Source organism: Triturus cristatus, chromosome 3_2, assembly GCF_964204655.1.
Source record: "Triturus cristatus chromosome 3_2, aTriCri1.1, whole genome shotgun sequence".
Taxonomy (NCBI): Eukaryota; Metazoa; Chordata; class Amphibia; order Caudata; family Salamandridae; genus Triturus; species Triturus cristatus.
The window spans coordinates 1,137,769,241-1,137,784,550 of record NC_140584.1 but is presented as its reverse complement, the minus strand read 5'-3'; the positions used below and the strand labels follow the sequence as shown (position 1 = coordinate 1,137,784,550).

The 15,310-nt window shown below is 43.3% G+C and overlaps 1 pseudogene; it reads right to left on the bottom strand.

Moving 5' to 3' along the window:
- Positions 1-298: 298 nt before the first annotated feature.
- On the bottom strand, positions 299-1,327 carry LOC146859267 (cold-inducible RNA-binding protein pseudogene; annotated as a pseudogene).
- Positions 1,328-15,310: the final 13,983 nt, after the last annotated feature.

The following is a 15,310-nucleotide window of genomic DNA, read 5'->3' as shown; positions in this document are numbered from 1 at the left end:
CCCAGCCTATCTGAATATCCACATTCGATTAACCTTCCAACCATCTCCACTCAGTGAGATTTGCCCTATTCATTTACAAAAGCAGAACCAGAGGGAAATAGAAGAGGCAAGAGTGTGAGTTGGCCTTTGTAGCCCTTTTCTGTGTCACTGTTTTTTCTCTGTACACTTACTGTGCAATCTGTTTTGCCTGTATTTGAGCCTGTATTTGTTGCTTCTGCCATCTATTTTGGCCTGTAATTATGGCTCGGTTTGCTTTTGTCATCTGTTCTGCCTGTGACTTTGTTTTTTTTTTTTTTTAGATAGTTTCAGATTTTTAATAGGCTCCGTGAAGCCACCAAGAAATTGAACGAATACAACTTTGAACCAATTCAAAAATTCACTTCAAGGGGAAAAACAAAAAAAAAATTAGACCTCCATAGGAGGCCTGATAGTAGGAATGTAGCACGGTCACCTGCGGTAGCAGGCCCCTTTAACTATGCATAAATTGTAAAACGTCAACATTGATGCACTCGTGTCTACGGGATCCACAACAGGTAACAGTAGAAGTTTATAGGCGTAAAGTAATCTGGGCCATGTAAGTCTGCTCTCGAGAAAAATACAGAGTACGTCTACAGAACTGTTTAAGAAAACATTGCATATTTTACATGAGCAGACAAATTAATACAGTAAAAAAGCAGGTACGGGACAACGAATCAGCGAGGCTCCAAAAATCTTTATAAATACAGCTATTGGAAGGACGATCTTGAGTCGAGAAGATTGTTATCGTTGCGAGCGTTCAGTTATCGTAGCTGTCCCTGTAGGAGTCGCCTCCGTAGCCGCTGCTTCGGCCGCTGCTGCTGTAAGAGTCCCTGGAACTGTATCCGCCGCTGTATCCACCGCCTCCATACCCGCCGCTGCTCCTGGACTCGAAGCGGCTGCTGCCGTAGCTGTCTCCGCCTCGTCCTCGCTCGCCGCGGGAGTAGCCCCTGCTGCCGCCACCGCCTCCATAGCCTCCTCTGTATCTGCCCCGGCTCCTGTCGGACTTGCCGGCCTGGTCTACTCGGATCTGGCGTCCGTCGAGGGTCTTGCCGTCCATGCCCTTCAGCGCATCCTTCGCATCCTCCTGGATCTCGAAGGTGACGAAGCCGAAGCCCCGGGAGCGCTGCGTCTCGCGGTCTTTGATCACCACCACTTCGGCGATGTTGCCGTACTTGCTGAAGTGCTGCTCCAGGTCCTGTTCGTTGGTGTCGAAGCTCAGGCCGCCCACGAAGATCTTCCCATCATCTGAAGACATGTTTCCGCTCTTGATGCTCAAAGACGAAGCTGAAGTTCAGACACCCAGGAAGCGAAGGCCTGTGACTTTGTTGTATGTTTTGCCCATTATGTTACTTCTGTCCTTCGCAGTGCAACTGCCCGCCGCCTCTTCCTGTTCTCCTTTCCTGCCACCTCAACTCGAAACCACTCCATACCTGCTCCTTCTGCCTCCCACTTCTTCCTGCTCTCACACCTACTATTGTCCTCCCAGCACTGCTCACCTCCTGCTGCTCTTCTCCACTCTTCCCACGACATACTCAATGGCGGCCGCATGCAGTGGGCACACTGCTGGCGCATCAAAGGTGTGGCCAAGCGTGTCTGCACCAGTCTACACTTGGACCATGCCCAGCACTAGGCACCCTGGGCCTAGCCCTCCTCGCTGCTACCCTGCTGGGCTCCTCTGCTCTCTTAAGCCTGGCTGCCACTTGCCATGCTGCTATTGCGCCGCACCACACAATACAGACGGAGGCTTCATCTGCTGCTCCAACACCTACCAAAACCACACATCAGTACCCAACATCCCACATGCTTGAGCACACTCACACAAACACACACTTGCACCCCACTTCTCAATATCAAGCATGCTCCTAAACACCCGCTTGCTCAGCAAACAAGCCACAGAGATCTGGGACCTGATTGACGCCACCAGCAAGGGCCTCCTTTTCCTAATGAAAACATGGATGGCTCCAGCATCAACACAAGATTGTCAGGCGGGACCGCCCTCCCAGACCTCGAGTAGGAATCGCCATGTTCTGCAAGGCCAAACAAAATTATGTAGGGGCACCCCAAAATCATATCATGTAATAGATGCAGAATACAATTGCTTTTGAGTTCAAATTTCAACAATTTATTGATGTCATATGAATAATTTCTTCTATACAATAAATCAATTAGAAAAATGATGAGATTATAGAAAAAAGAATGTTATCATCCTAATATAATATTTATAATACAATCCTCTAATGCTATTATATACATACCTCGCATATAATTGCACTCTAAATACAGCCATAAGAAAATCAACTAATTGATTAAATTAAAAAGAAGAAAATATCAAAATCTCACTTCAATTTCCATATTATATTTTTTAAACATAAATATAATAGATTTCTTCCAAACAGGTACAGCCAACACATGTCTTATGTTACTTTTTCAAGGCTAATTCATACAGCGAAGACAATATGACATCCCTATTATATCCAGGGTGCTGTCTTCCAGATCCTTGTGTTCTATACTTGAAGTCACAACAACGGCCTTCTCATATACATATCACACACCCGATTTAGAATGGGCAGTTATTACTCTCTCTTACTGGCATGAAAATCATAGCAGAAAGGGACAGTAGACATGTTTTAATGATCCCTATACCATGGGAAAATGCTCCTATAGTGTGAGGGGGTCAATATTTTGTGTTTATGTTTTTTTTTTAAAAACAAACCCACACTTAGGGATTTTTAATTGATTCTTTGGTGGTTCCTGCCAACATTTAGAGCTGTCCACAGGAATGGTGTACAACTCTAAATTTGGCAGTCGTAGGACGGTGTGGCAGGGGCAAAGTACTCTGCCATACCAACAGACTTACCCCCACCCAGCAATCTCTAAATTAGCCCAAATAGTGTTCATTTAGAGTTTGGTGGAGAGGGAGCACAATTGTAAATTGGCAGTGCCCCACCAAACTAGCAGTTCACCATTATCGGGGGAACGGCGGGACTTCCGGGAGCAGCACCTCAGCCGACTCCGTCACCGGAAACTGTGATTTAAAGATCCATCTGCCGCGTGATGCATGGCTGTCATGTTCAGGGAAATCAAACAATGACTCTAACCCAAAGAGCAATCCCACTTTAGAAGTTTGTCTCTGGAAAAAAAAAACTTTGCCAAACAGCGCACTAATTAAATAAATAAGTAATTAAAACAAAATATAGGTGCCCATTTGGAAATCTTAAGTGCTTTCAGTGGTGCCACCACACCAACAGCACCTCTGAAGGCACACACATCATCATCTTTCTTGCATGGATCTTTAAATGCGGTGGGAGATTCTCCTGTGTAAAAAAGCTTGTTTTTCTCTTTTGTGGTTCTCGGGTACCCAGCTCCTTGTTCACAGGCTGGCTTGAAACTTCACAGATCTTTACAACAAACAAATGATGGACGGAATGCTGACAATGCAGACATTCTCCCCCAGTCAAGAGATCTGGGTTAAATCCATCGTTCTTTTGCCCACTACACCACCCCAGTTTAGACATGGCCATATGCAAATCAGTCTTGACCCTGTGCCTCATGGGAACAGTCCAGCCCGAACTGCCAAGCCATGTCTTCCCTGGACCGGAATCAAGCATCCTAGGACCAGTTTCTGGCTATCAGCCGTCATCAGCCAGGATAGCTTGACTCCAGTGGCGTAGTGAGCACGGGTCCCACGTCTGGGAATACCCATCCCACTTAGGGCGAAAAGCGTTACAACAAACAAATGATGGACGGAATGCTGACAATGCAGACATTCTCCCCCAGTCAAGAGATCTGGGTTTGTTTGTTGTAACGCTTGAAACTTCACAGAAGCACTAACCTACACCATGCCAAATTGCTTATATTGCTCTCCGGTGGGCCTATCAGATGAGTTGAGCTGTTATTGCAGGCTAGGACTTGTGATGTTTTTAGTCCAATTCTTGCCCTCCAGTGGGTTCTGCACCATCACAGTATATTTATTTATTGTTGTTCATAGTCCTCCAGTGGGCCACAGAATGCAACATGCACAGTTTATTTTTCTATTTTCTTCACTGATCTGCTGTTCCGCTGACAGGCTCGGCACAGTTCCAAGCCCCTCCGGACCCACATTCCATTTCAGTGGTGGTCCAGTCTTCCACTGCAGGACTGCCGCCATTTATTGTTTCCAAATTGCAAGTTTCAAGACAGCCTGTGAACAAGTAACTGGGTGCTCCAAAACACATCAGGCAGGATCGGAATACAAATACCAGTTTCTGCTTTTAGAAAAATAGGAGAATTCATCGACTGTAGAGTGCGTCTTCATTTCAGGACAACCCGGAAACAAAATATAAATTCCATAGGAAATGCGTCTTTTGTGTTGCTAATAACTTTGGCTCCGTTTGACAAATCTTCATAAAACTTATCAAGAAAGTGCTCTTTTGTGCCTAGTTTATGCATGGAAAGTTTCGGGGTGATCTGTCAACCGGGGAGTGAGAAAAAGTGGTAATCCCAAACAGCAAAATCCCCATGGATTTTCCATACACTTCTTCAGGAAGCACTACAGCAAAAAACGAAGTTACACCAAATTTGATAGGAAGCTTGATTTAGGTTCACAGATTTTTATTTTTGGGATTTGGTGTAAATTCATTCAGTAGTTTTTGAGCAATTAAACGCCCCAAAAACTTGTATATCTGGTCATTTGGTTCAAAATAGAGCGCTCTGATTGGCCCAAGGAGCTTTTTGTCTGGTGGGTCATCTCGCTCCTGTGGTGGTCAGACTCCTAGGGTAGCGAGCACTCTGATTGGCTGCCAGCAACATGAGAGAAATGTTCCTGACAGCCATTACAGGAGACTCAGTTACTCAGTTCCCTGTCCTGGACTTCAAAAAAATATATAATAAAAGAGGCAGGTTAGGGATATGCTGCCCCACAAGGCCCCATGGGACCCAGAGGGTCCCTCCTGGGACCAAAATTAAAACCCAATCAGCAACTTTTGCAGCAATCAAGCTGGACTCCCAGAAGAGTAGGGAACAACAGGATGTAAATGGTAGTTATTACTTTCCAGTCAAACAGGAGCTATACTCAGAAACCTCACAGAGGGTTGTTAGTGCACTTGTATTTTTTCAGATCTTTTTTATAAGTTTAGTGTACAGAAATTATGAGCCCGATTCACAGAACTAACTTAAGACAAAATCCTAAACTTACTACCATTTTCGTATTCACAGAAGGCACTTACTCATTTTGGTATTCACAGAAGACACTTACTCACTTCGGTATTCACAGAAGTTAGGAGTCCTAACTTTAGGACTCCTAAATGCCTTCTGTGAATACCGAAAGCCTTAAAATTAGGATTTTTCTCAGTTTAGGAATCGTAAAGTTAGGACTCCTAACTTTACTACTACTAAAAACTGAGAAAAATCCTAATTTTAAGACTTTCGGTAATCACAGAAGGCATTTAGGAGTCCTAAAGTTAGGACTCCTAACTTCTGTGATTACCGAAATGAGTAAGTGCCTTCTGTGAATACCAAAATGAGTAAGTGCCTTCTGTGAATACCAAAATGGTAGTAAGTTTAGGATTTTGTCTTAAGTTAGTTCTGTGAATCGGGCCCATTCAGTCTCATATCCAAATATATAAATTTGACTATCAAGCAAAAGTGGTCTGGTATATCTATCTACAATTAATTACTTTTTGAATTCTTTCTAAGAAGTTTCCTAAGCTATCTAATTAGCTTGTTGGAGTTCACTACAGCTAGCAGACTATTTGACCAACAGAAGTTGAGTCTTTTGTCTATGTTATTTCTCTTGTTCCATTCCACTTTCACAGTTTCTACCACTGGCATTCATATTCTTGTGTAGGTGGTACTGGTGGGGATGATGAGAGACAGAAAAGTGCAGTGCTTCTGTTGGACCCTCCTTTGTGCAACCTACCAAGAAACCAAGAAATGCCTTGGATGAATTTACTGAACATGCAATCACTGGGAAACCAAAACACAGAACAAATTAAATTGCAAACAATTGTTAAACAGGAACTATGCCCTAGGAGAAAATGTATTCACCGTGATGAGTTCCAAGTGAAGTGAATTAATGGGTAAATGCACGCTGGAGATCATAAAAGGTGATGGGAGGAATGCTTGAAATAAGTCTAACCACTGGTGATCACTCAGGAGGCCTTCTAACCCATCATTCTTTTGCGCGCCATACCACCTCAGATGAGACCCAGCAATATGCAAATGAGTCTTGGTCCTGCTCCAATAGGAACAATCCAGCCGAACTGCTAAGCTAGGCTCTCTCTGAACTGAAACAAAAGCAACCCAGGGCCTGTGCGAGCCTGATTGGGCCTCTTCTGTTGGGTGTAGCTGGGCTCCAGTGCAGAGTGAGCAAGGGCCATGTGGCTGGGCATACCCTTGCCACTTACGACGTAGCACCAGTCACACAAAATGTGACGGGAGAAATGCTTGAAATAAATGTAACCACAGGCAATTGCTCGAGGTAACATTCCATACCATCGTTCTTTGTCCAACATGCCAGCTCAGAGATCAATATAGGGCACCACAGAAAGACCCAAAAACAGACCATATTGGTCAACAATGTGTCCTGTGGCTCCTAGAACATGAGATACCCTTTCTCATACACTGAGCTAGGAACCTACCAGCCTGGAACAACTATTGTGGGGGAAAATAAAAAGTTGGAAGCCTAAATGGCCTGCGCCCTCTTCAGTGAAGGGCAGAGCTGTCAGGAAAGGCTTGGAATAAATGTCAGCCATGACTTTGACAGACACTGAAAAACCTATATGTGCTGCTGATGCAATGCAGATTTATCTAAGGAGCTTCGACAACACGTTCAAACACATTAGCCATGCCTATAGAGCATTATTAAAGTGAATTAAATTGGAGAGAAACAGAGAACAAAAGTGAGAGAAAGAGAAAGGGGGCACATGGTGTGAGAGAGAGAGAGAGAGAGAGAGAGAGAGAGAGAGAAACTGTGACACAGAAGAGAAAGAGAGAAAGATATATAGAGAGGAAGCTAGCGAATTAAAGCATAAGCATGAAGGACAGGTGAAAGGAGAGTAAAGGATAGGGTAGAGAGATGCAGATAACCATATCCTACTATATAAAATAAGGATGGCATGGTGCATAGAAACAGGTACCATTCATACCATTCAAAGAGGTCGACAACCCACACGTATAAAGGCATTCAGGCCAATATTCTAACAATAGATATGAACATTTAATACACCCCTCCATTTAACTTCCTGCATGATCAAATATGGTAGTGTGAGAAAGTCTTTTCTTGAAAACCAGGGGTAATACTCTCATATCGGGAGATCTAAACGAAAGAAGAGACACAGAAATAACCAAAATAGGAAAAAGCAGATTCTGTAAAATAATTCACTGACATAACTCACTTTACTGAACAAAGAAGCAGTCCAGGCCTCAAATCAAACATCGAAGGGGAAAATAACCTCAATTATGCAAAGCGGTGGGACCTCCAGGTCTTAAAGGCGCCATCTGGCGAATGATGTCACAGCACATCTCAGAGCCCCACCTGACATCAACAAACAAGCACATCCTGGAATGCCTACTGTTGGCGATGGTTAGAGATGCAGGGCTGGGCAAAGAGAACAGCTTATTTCTCTACACAGGAAGGCTGAAGGTTGGGAGGGATTTCAATGGACATTTCACAGGATCTCCCAATTAGGCAGCGGGTTGACATTCTATACAACCCTACCCTACATGCCAACACATGGTATTACACTATATAGATTTGACCCACCACTGTGAGCCCAAACCAACCATCTCATTATCTGGAGTACAGAGTCCAGAAGTTCAACTACCCAGCACACATTCCACCGAATTAAACATGAGAAAACCATAGCAGCTTTCAGATCGGATTTAAGAACACCTATTGCACCACAGAAACTGCATGGACAAGAACAAAAAGAACATGCTAACTGCAAACTAAAATGTAAATACCAGGCTAGAGCGCTGATTATAATGAAAAACAAGCATCAGAATTCAAGAATATTGTGCAAAATTGGAAAAGCTCTTTTGCGGAACACTTTAAGGAGTAAACCGAAGAGTTTGAAGAGGAATTCAAATATCTACAAAACCAGAAATAGGAAGCACGTCACACTGGAACAGGTCGAGAGGTCAGAAGACTGTGCAAACTGGAAAATGCAACGGGGTAAAGACCCAGAGCAGGAGCCTACACGATTTGCACCATTTAAAACAGCGTACCGTGAGAATTGGCAGTGCAATCCTAAATAAAGAAACCATGACCCATGTGCAAACACAGAGACCTGCACAAAAGCCAACTAGGAGTTCTCAGAAATCACAAGACAACCACTAACATATACTCCATGGGTGGGGAAACTGTTTGCTTGCCTTCTTGGCTTCCAGAATCCCTTCGACATCATTTGGGGCCCTCAAGACTTCTTGTAAAACATCTAGAATTTGCACTTGTTTAAAGTCATGTGGCATAGTCAATTTTTTTCAATTCAATAAGCTTAATTCGATTTCGTCAGTGGAAACCATAAAAGCAAAATACACATATATAAAATGCAGTTACTGTTTGCAAGTTAGAAAGTCCAATGAAAATTAATTAAGCATACAACAATCTTGCTTAAATTAGAAACCCTCAACCATAATCACCACTGCTAAGAAATGTATCATAAAATACAGGCATATTTACACAATCAAAAATCTAAATTTGATATCCTTCCTGCATCCAATCACCGTCTTTAAAAACATTGCCATTGACTGCATAGTGTACTGATCGGCTAACGACTGAAGGGATAAAAAAGCTGGATGGCATTGCCTAAGGCCAAGGGCCCTTAAAATCGGTAAAATCCAGGCCTTTCTTTGATTTACATAAAATTTACAAAAGAGCACTACGTGAATTGTTGTCTGCTGTGACATACCGTCACATGGGCAGTAACAAAGCGTGCCAGACCAATCATTTGCTACAGGACAGTTTGTTAGGTGATGAAAAGTGCCTAAACCTGAAGCGAGTTAAAACCAATATATCTTGCATCCCTTCCATAAATTGTAAATAAGGCTGCATATTATCGATAGTCAATATCATTTGGTTACTACATACGGCCGGCTTCAGTATTTCTGAAGATAGTCTTACTGACTCCAAACGCGCCATAAACTCTTTTAAGGTCTTTCCTGCTAATGTGCTCTATGGATTCCAGCTGTTCAAAATATTCCGTAAGTCATTCATGAAGTCTTGAATATACTTCAACCAGGGTATGCTGAGTGCCTGTTGTAACTTAAGACACTCCCTTTGTAAATTCGATCTGTTTGTCATCTATGAAGATATCACTGCACTTTGAGCTCCCTTTTCCACAATTCATAATAAAAGTCTTTGATTTATTAACTGGCAAGCCCAGCTTCCACATGTAGGTGGGTGAAACTAGTCAGTAGACGTTGTAGCCCCAGCTGGGTACGTGCTATCAGCACTGCATCATTAGCGTATAGGAGGGCAGGTATTGAGCGTTGTCCAATTATTGGTAAATCCAGGCACTGGTCCAACAGTACCTGTCCCAGGCGGTTAATGTACAACGTGAAAAGAAAGGGAACCAAAACACATCCCTGTCTTACCCCTCTCGCTACGCCGACAGATGCGGTGCTCTCGCCCTTGACCCCAGATCAGACCCTTGTTTTAATATCAGAATACAATTGCCTCAAGAAGTCCAGGAGCGATTGTTTTACCCCTATATGGACCATTAACATCTATAATTTATCATGTTCTATGCAATCAAAAGGCTGAGGATAAATCAACAAATGCTAAAAACAATATACCTTGTATGGCCATAATGTATTTCCCCATTAACAGACTCAAAATCAACCCTGCTCAACTGTACCAAGACCAGGTCAAAAGCCGAATTGAAATTCAGATAATATATCATTGGCTACGGCCCAGTCCTGGAGTTTGGTCAACACAATACAGCCAGCCACCTTAACCAGGGAATCGAGTAATGAGATTGGCCGATAACAGGCCGGATCGTGGCGATCACCTTTCTCAACTAAAGGAACCAAAAGGGATTCCGACCAGGTATCAATTAAATCTATGGTACAGCGAGCTGCTATAACCCGTGTCAGTAATGGGCCCCACTAGGCAACATTGGCTTTAAACAGATCTACTGGTGTGCCGTCGTGGCCGGGTGCTTTCCCCCCTTTGCTTGCTTCAAGAGCTGGATTAACCTCTTCTAGAGTGAATTAGCTGCGACACACCAAGGACCTGCTGACCTCAGGAGACTTCTCAAAACCTGGCTGCTCGAGCAGTAGCTGCACCCACCCACCCCCCCTCAGCGCATTGAGACCCTAACGGGTGATTAGTGCGCTCTACAAGTGATTGATTGATTTATAGATTTATGGGCTGTGTTTGGGGGGCAGTAGTGCACATAACTGTTCGGCCATTATCAGGACCTATCTTCTCTGCCCAGAGTTTGAACATATTAGAATAATGATCCATTCATTCCTCTTCACTGATCACAGTCTCTATGGATGGCTTATCCCGGGAGCTCAGGAAGGGGGCATTAACTGCCCTCCAGAATGCATTGTTATCCCTATCCCAAGTTGCATCATGCAAGGCCCTCCATGCTTCCTCTCTTATGCACTTCTTTCGTCCTCTGAGAGCTTGTCTGTAATAGGCATGCTTTAATTTCTTGCTTCACTTTCAAAGGTTTGTGTAATGCATGTGTCAGGTTCCTATAATCCCTTGCCCTTGTACACCTGTTGTCAAACCAACCATGGTTCATTTTAGCCCCTTTTTTGTTTTTGACTGATAGACCTTCCTTAATCCCGCGTGTGATCAGTTGAAAGGATTCTAAAGTTTTTCCAGAATCCACATTCTTGTCCAGGCAGACTAAAAAGGCTTTGCAATATTTGTCTAATAGCTGCTTGGTGAACTCGCTAGGATCAACCTTGGACCATCATAAGGAGAAGCCATTAATTGTATTAAGAGTGATCTCGTTGACCACATGTGAGCACTTTCCCTTTCTTTTTATTACTTCTCTAGGAAGCTTAAAAGTTACACTCTGCGGGAAGTGATCACTTAGGGAATTATTGTGTATTTTAAAACCATTGATTCTCGATAAGTGCCTATTTACTGTTATCACATAATCTATCGTTGTATTTGCACGTCTCCCATTAAAGGTGCAATCGAATGGGACTGAAGGAGTACTTAATTTATTGGCAAAACCTAAATCAAACATAAACAATGTCGTTCAAATTATCCCCGTAGAGCCAGTGAGGAAAATGAGTGTAGCCTGTATCACCGTCTAATGATACCGCACAAGTTTTTCCCATATAGTGTGGATACAAGCTGATATTAAATTCCCCATCCGAGAGTACAAACTTATCTTTTTCTGTGCCATTGTATATGTGCATTAAATTGTTACACAGTTGTCTAAGGATCACCAAGATCTGTTCAGGCGAAGCATTTTTTATAATAATTTATCACAGCTATTCTACAGTACTTATCTATTTCAAATTTGATAATTTGGTAATGAATTTCAGACACCAGCAACTTAATCTTGGTCATATTCATGTAATTTGAAATATATGTACATAGCCCTCCTTTAGATCTCCCATGTGCTGATGATACAGCAGAAGTATGGAAGGTATTCTACCCATTAACATAAATGGGATCCTCTGCCCATGTTTCTTGAAAGCAGAGTATACTAAAGTTGGTAACAAAATCCGACCATACAGGTATTGAGACTTTAGCTTGTAGGCACATTCAAAATAACGCAGGCCCTGATCATCTTCCCTACTACCTATGTCTCTGATACCGTTAGCATTACGAAGAGGGTGGGGTGTCGTAATTACAGTAGCTATAGCAAGTGCGTTTCCTGCCTCGTCTACTATATCAGCCCTTTTCATAGATGCTGGGCTTGTGTGTATTCTATGCCCGTCATGTCTTGTCTTCGTAGGGTTTTTTGCAGGAAGTCAATCTACACCATCTAGCATTGGCAATCCTTCAAAGCGGTTGTTAACTGGGATATTATACAGAGCCATTTGACGGCCACTCTCAATTATGTTCACCCTGTTCTTTGTTGCCTCCACATTGCCCGTCAGCTGATAGAAGTAGATTAGCGGTAATAGGTTCACCCTGTACCTGGAAACCATAGAAGTACGGCTCTTTTGATTATCGTTTCTACCAGATAGGGGGGTTTAAATGATAGTACAACACAATACCCTGATAGAGTTTTACAGTTCCTCCCAATCCAACTCACTCTTCTGACCATTTTAATGTCAGAGAATAGAGCCTGTGTTAGCCCCGTTTTAGCCCCCACCCAATGCAGGCCATTGTTCCTCAAGGCATCCCAAAATTCATTACCTCCGTCTAATACGGTAGGGACATTTTTTAATACTACTACATATGGAGTTACTGCTGGTGGCAGATCCAGTCGATCTATATTAGTTATGCAGGGGCCTCCATCCTTCATATTATTTTCTCCCGTCATATCTCTAAATGTAAGATGTCGTAGTGTAGACATATTGCCTATTGTTGTATTTCTGCCTTTCCGCAACATACACTCTTTACAATACCTTTCTGTATCCAGGGTATCTGTTGAATGACCCTGCTGGCTATCTCACATAGTGAGATCCTCACCTCTATTTATGGCCTTGCAATGTCCATCTTGATTCTGTATTGTGTGCTGAACCCTTCCTACCTTCAACGTATCCATGCACGTATTTAGTGCGCTCTCCAATTGAACCACACTAGAAGTTAGGGTGTCTATTGCTGATCTTATAAATGTGTCTAATCCTTCAACAGCAGTTGTCAGTTTCCTTAAACCACAAGGGGGAATTTTTGGTGCTGATACTGTAACATGGATTTCACTCTTGTTCCCCTCTGACTGGGGTGACTGTTGAGCTAGATATAGAGCAAGAAGTTATAGCCCCACTGTTATTATCTTTTGGAATAGCCTTGGGATTTCTAGGGCGTTTTGACAGTGGTTGTAAGTCAAGCTCAGATTCACTAACAATTATAAGGACAGGAGCATGCTGTACACACCCATTTTGATTTGTATGCCTCTTATCAGTGTTAACTCCTTGCTCCTGATCATTTGGCACTTCGGCCCCCTCCCCTCCTGAGTTCAAGGTCTTTTCCAAGGATTAGATCTGTTTTTCAAGTGCTCCCATTGGCCGGTGATGTAGTTCATTAAAGTAACACATGCTTTCCTTGGGGATTTTTTTCTTTGAAGGGTTTATAGCCTTTGTTTAACCCATGTAAAAAGAGATATGGAATAGGAGGGAAATAAAAAAGGGTATCAAATGCCTCTTCCTGGCAATGACAGACAAGGACGGACGCCGCGGGAGTAGTAGTGTGCTTAAAAGCACGAGTCAGCCGTTAGTGGCCCCTCCCCCTGGAGCAGTCGATCCTGGGACAAGAAGTTTCTGGTGGTGGCAACCAAACAGCAGCTAGCAAGCAAAATCGGCGTCCTACGCCACAGGAGTAGTTGTGTGGTTAAAAGTACGAGCCAGTTGTTAGTGGCCCCTTCTCCCGGAGCAGTGGATCCTGGGACAAGAAGTCCCTCGTGGTGGCAACCAGACAGCAGCCAGCAAGTAAAATTGGCATCCCGCGCCACGGGAGTAGTTGTGCGTTTAAAAGCGCGAGTCAGCTGTTAGTGGCCCCTTCTCCTGGAGCAGTGGATCCTGGGACAAGAAGTCCTTTCGTTTTGGCTACCTGACAGCAGCCAGCAAGCAAAATCTGCATAGTGAAAAGAATGTGCACACAGGCAAAATACAGAATGGAAATAACTTGATAGCTGGCTCATTAAAAGAGGAACAAGGATGAAAGAGTGTGTCTTCCCCAACACTATTCACCGTGTACATCATGATGTATATGAACAATTTGAGGATCATCTTTGAAGAATAACCAGCATCTGGATTCCGGCCAGAAGATCTAAAGATCTGCACTCCAGGTGGGTCATCTGCCCTTCCAGTTGCATGGAGAGGAAGGTTGCAACAGACCATCACGTTATTACAAGAATACTGAAACACATTATGCTTAAAGATAATCAAAACTAAGGCTATGGTCATGATCTCCCAATTAAAAGTCCTAACGTAGATCCAACCAACACATGTGTAAGAAAAACGAGGTGGTTATCAAATACCCACACTTCTATACACACATACACAAATAACATTCAGGACCTGTAGAACCATAGCCATGTAACGCCTCCAAAAAGAGGCCATAAAATCATTCTATGCCTCAAAGAATTCAGCAACAATAAAAAGGCTGGTGAGGGGCCAAGGGCGGGACAAGTGGTCAAACCTGTGATTTAACCACGGTTGTCATGTCCACTACCACTGCAGTTCTGGTGAATCACAATCAATGGGCACGTTCGAATCAAGCAACAGACAAATATATATTAATCCAGCATTTTCAGTATGTCTAAAGAATATTTACTAATCAAACACCAAGTCATAGCATAACCAGAAGGAGGTATATTTTAGGGCTTTACAATATGTCACAAGTGTCATACCTCAAATAAGTCTCCACAATATTACAGATCTGACACCTTAAAACTGCAAATATGATGTTCCCAGGATCTACAAATCTTCACATTTAAACCACAAACACATTTACACCCCCCGATCTTCCTCGGCTGACATTATGGAATCACTTAGCCACAGTGGCCTTTCACATCAGGAAAGGGGCAATTCATCAAAATAAACCTTACCCAATGTGAAGGAGTTCACGTCACCGCCAGCCTTCTCTTCATCCAGTATAGCATCTCAAGACCTGTACTCAGACCTCTCCAGCTACTTCCATGACAAGATCTAGTGCATCTACAATAATGTTGACCCCCAACTCTACTGAGATTCAGTGGGCTACATTAACATTTACTCTTGGGAATTTTCCAGGGCCTTCATGCCCACTCTGGCACCTCTGAAAACGTTACAAGAAGCATGCTTTTAGTTAATCTGGGCTCCCCCCGTAATCCCTAACCTCACTACAACTTCTCCCTTGGACATGAAACCGTTGGTACAGCACACACCTCCCTCGTTAACCCTTCGCTGTCACCGGTCTCCTATCCCACTGACTGGAAACACACTAGGGTCCTGCCCCTACTCAAGAAGCCATCAGCTGCTCCGAAGACCTTGGTCAATTACAGACTAATCTCTCTCCTTCAGCATCCAGCCAAAGGACTGGAACAACTGGTCAAAAAACAACTGACTTACTACCTCATGTCTCACCATCTAGATAGTCCCTCACAATTTGGTTTCTGACTCAAGCATCGCATTGTAAGAGCTTTTTATTCCCGCCAAGGACAACATACGGCTCATCACTACCAAGGAAGTG